This window comes from Cydia strobilella, chromosome 13, assembly GCF_947568885.1.
Source record: "Cydia strobilella chromosome 13, ilCydStro3.1, whole genome shotgun sequence".
Lineage (NCBI taxonomy): Eukaryota > Metazoa > Arthropoda > Insecta > Lepidoptera > Tortricidae > Cydia > Cydia strobilella.
In genome coordinates this window covers 6,592,711-6,596,701 of record NC_086053.1, presented here as the reverse complement: position 1 = coordinate 6,596,701, position 3,991 = coordinate 6,592,711, and positions in this window count along the sequence as shown.

Genomic DNA, 3,991 nt, shown 5'->3' with positions numbered 1-3,991 from the left:
TTATTCGTTGAAATTCGAAATTTCAAATCAAATGACGTATATGACAACTGACAACATATGGCTATGACGTTTCGTAACACGCAAAATTGATATGCTGATTTTTAATGAGGGTTCATGATTAAAGCGATAGAGACATTTTAAAACTCTTTGGACGGGACAATCCTCAGAATAATGACTAAAGCATAGAAGTCGGGCAAAAATGCTTCGCAAATATGTATACCCGTACTTTACTTCCTTACGAATTAGATAATGTGCCGAAAAGAGATGCATATATGCTTGTTATTTCTCATTTACGTACGGTGTCATAAATTTGATAATTTGCTAGGGATGTAACTGTGTCGACTTTTTATATCGATAAATTATGCCTAAGTTTATGTGCCGTGTAAAAGAATAATCACGAAATTGGCAAATTGATAATTGTCTGGCTAATGAAAGTTGAACCTGAAAAAACGCGGCAATTTCAAAAAATCTGTAGCAGGCGGCTCGTTGAAATGAAATGAATACAAGGATTGCATAACTTTTATACTTTTTATAATTTTCATATGCTAAAAATCATAATATATTTATTGTGACTATAGGTAAAAAAAAAGGTGTTACATTTTATGGGTACTAAAACCATAGCCTACCATCTTAATGGCGTACAATATTTGTTACTTAAAGCTAAAAATAATATTTAATGTCAAAAGAGAACATAATTAGTACTATTAAAAAGTATAAAAATTATGGAATCCTTGGAATCAAAGAGCCGCCTGATATGAGGATTAATGCATGTACCTAATATAGCTTTTATCTCATTTGCAGTCTACCACTCAGAACCGTCTAACTATACCTCTCGTTTTTTTATCATTAGAAAGAAGGCGAGCGATCTTAACGTGTCGTTTTATCGAAAAACACTGAAAATAAGTCACAACAAATATAATATACGATCATTTACATACTTTTGCTTTCATAAGTAAAATATTGCTATATATTTATAAAAAAACTTGTCAATAAAAAGACACGTGGAAATGGTTTACCGTTTTTTCTGATGCTAAAAGACTAAGTATAGTTTCTAGTCATGTGCAGTCAGCTGCAGAGAAAAAGCACCCCCCCTGATACAAAGTTCTGTAAATTAGTATGGACGTGGGGTACCTTTTCTCTGCAGCTGACTGTACCAAATAGGAAATGAAAAAAAAAACGTTCGTGTAATATATTTTTTTCATTTAATAATAGGGAATATTACGCGAAACTCGGCGTAGGTGGCGCCACTATCACAATCTGAGGGTCTATCGCGAAACAAGAAAATCTAACTTTCGTCATCTAACATCTCTGTCACTCTTGCGTATTCGAGCGATAAAGAGGCAGCTAGATAACGAAATTTCGGATTCGAGTTTTCCGGTAGGTCCCCTGAAAACTTGTCAAAAACCTGTTAAAGGTACAGTATGAATAAGTTACTCTACGGTGCACTAAAAAAGCTAGTGCTGCACTCTGGTGGCAGAACATTGCAGTAATATCCCCTCGTCCTTTGGAAATCTGAAATAAAAAGTTGAGTTTTGTGAGATAGGTAAACCAACAATATTAATAAAAGGAACATTCATCAATGATCATTAATGTCTTTTTTATTAGGGTTCCGTACCCAAAGGGTACAGACGGGACCCTATTACTAATACTTCGCTGTCCGTCTGTCTGTCACCAGGCTGTATCTCATGAACCGTGATAGCTAGACAGTTGAAATTTTCACAGATGATGTATTTCTGTTGCCGCTATAACAACAAATACTAAAAAGTACGGTCCCCTTGGTGCGCGCGTCCGACCGCACTTGACCGGTTTTTAGTATTAAACTATAGTCTGGCAAACACAATCTGTCAGTAAGTAAGAACAAAGAAAACTATAGGTACCATGAATCTAGTATAACTGGATCGGTCATGAGGGGTGGGGGAAAATGACCGAACGGGATAGTCTTATGTATCTTTCAGTAGGAGTAGCAGAGAAAGCGCTGTTATTGTTTGTCCTTGTCATAGTTTCACTTTTCCACCGCTGCCACAACCGAGGTTGTGGCAAACAAATAAGTACGTGACATGTCATGTTTGTTCGTTGCTTGTTTAATTATCGTTGTTTTGTATGAAATTGTGCTTTTTCTTATGAAATATAGTGATGGTTAGCGTTTTGAATGCTTGAACTTTGATAAAATACTAGTGAATTGTTCTGTAATCGGCTGTAATAGCCGCTCTGAGCAAAAATATGAGATCATAACCTTTCACACGTAAGTACGGTATTTTACACCTTCCTCTTAACGCAATATGAGAGAATAACATCGTAAAATTACGTTACACTCAAAGCAATGTAGAAACAAACGATTTCAATAAAAATATCACAATTATTTACGCAAATTAACAAAACATTATTTGTAAAATTATCCGCCCAAATTACGTAGGTAGGTAGGAATCTGAGTTCAGCCATTTTTAAACTTCTTCTTAATTTAGCTGCATAACAATCATGTTAGGGATACCAGATGAAAATATCATAATTTTATGGGTAATTTTGACCTCGAAGTTTTTTCGTACTTCTAATTCCAAAAAATAAATAAACAAATGTTGTGAAGATTAAATGTGGTGTACATTAATTGGTGTGATTGCGATTTGTGATTTCTTTAAATTAAAACCCATAATACATTTTATTTTACGTTTTATTTACCAAACATGTTTAGTTTTGTACCACCTGCGCGAATTATAAGAGGTATTCCATTGTTCATACGCCTAAAAAGAACGGCCCATTGACATTTTATTTAACAATTTTTTAATACCGTCAAACAAGCTAACTTTGCCTCCAGGGTAATCGCCCCAACGTGATATCAAATATTGGGGTAATTTCTACCAATATGGTATCCCCACGTTTATGACGTCATCTATGTCTATCCCTTACGGGCGCACGCGTATAGCTGGTCTATGTAATGCTAGGTCTATGATAGGTACAGTCGAAGGCAAAAATATCGTTCCAGACAAATGGCTTAAAAATATGTGAACACGATTTTATTGTCTGAGCGTACACATATTTTTGAGACTTTGGGAATGTATATATATTTATGCCCTTGACTGTACTCATGAATTAAAATGAGACAGTCCTGGGCCAAACTATAAGAAAGCTGTAAATGTCGATAGGTTATTGATCTGAGGTCGATACATCACTATGCCAAAAATATAACCTTTCATACTTAGCAGAAAAGTTCGAAAATATATGCAAAAATCTATATAGACTTGAATGCAAGTAATAATTACATAAACAACATATCGATTTCTATGTTTAGGGTCAGGTCCTATAAATTAATTTCTTCAAAATTGAACAATACTCACCGATTAAAGGTTATCGGTTCGTGCGTATTTTCTTTTCTTCCTGTATGCGATTTACAGCCCTCGATCACACAAGACATTATCACAAAGGGAACTTCAAACCATTACAAATAAAAAATCAGCACGTTTTCCAACAATCTTTCAGGAATAGCAACAATATAATTAAAATAAACCAAGATGACCGCTGAAATTCCCGAAATATTTCAACTAAAATAATACGACTATGTCAAGTTGTTACAGTTGACACCTACCTGTGAAATAACGAACATATATTTTATTTGGCTGGATTATATTCGAACCACATAGGACCATTTGTCATTTTCCTCAGTTCATCTTATGACAATACTGAAAAAAACGAAAGAACTTGCGGATTGTTGTCTCACTCACTCATAGACAAAAAGTAATAGCGTGTTATGAATACGATATCTTTTACCAAGCTTTTATTTTTGCCCGGCTTCTTTGCTTTAGTCATTATTCTGAGGGACCAACATCAACAGAGGCGCCAACTTGTGAGCAAAAAAACGATAGCCCTCATTGCCAATGCCAAAGATAGATATAACTCTATGCCAATGCTCATCTAGCGTCTATAGTTGGTCAAGCAAATCTTGTCAGTAGATAAAGGCGCGAAATTCAAATTTTCTATGGGACATTATACCTTAGCGCCT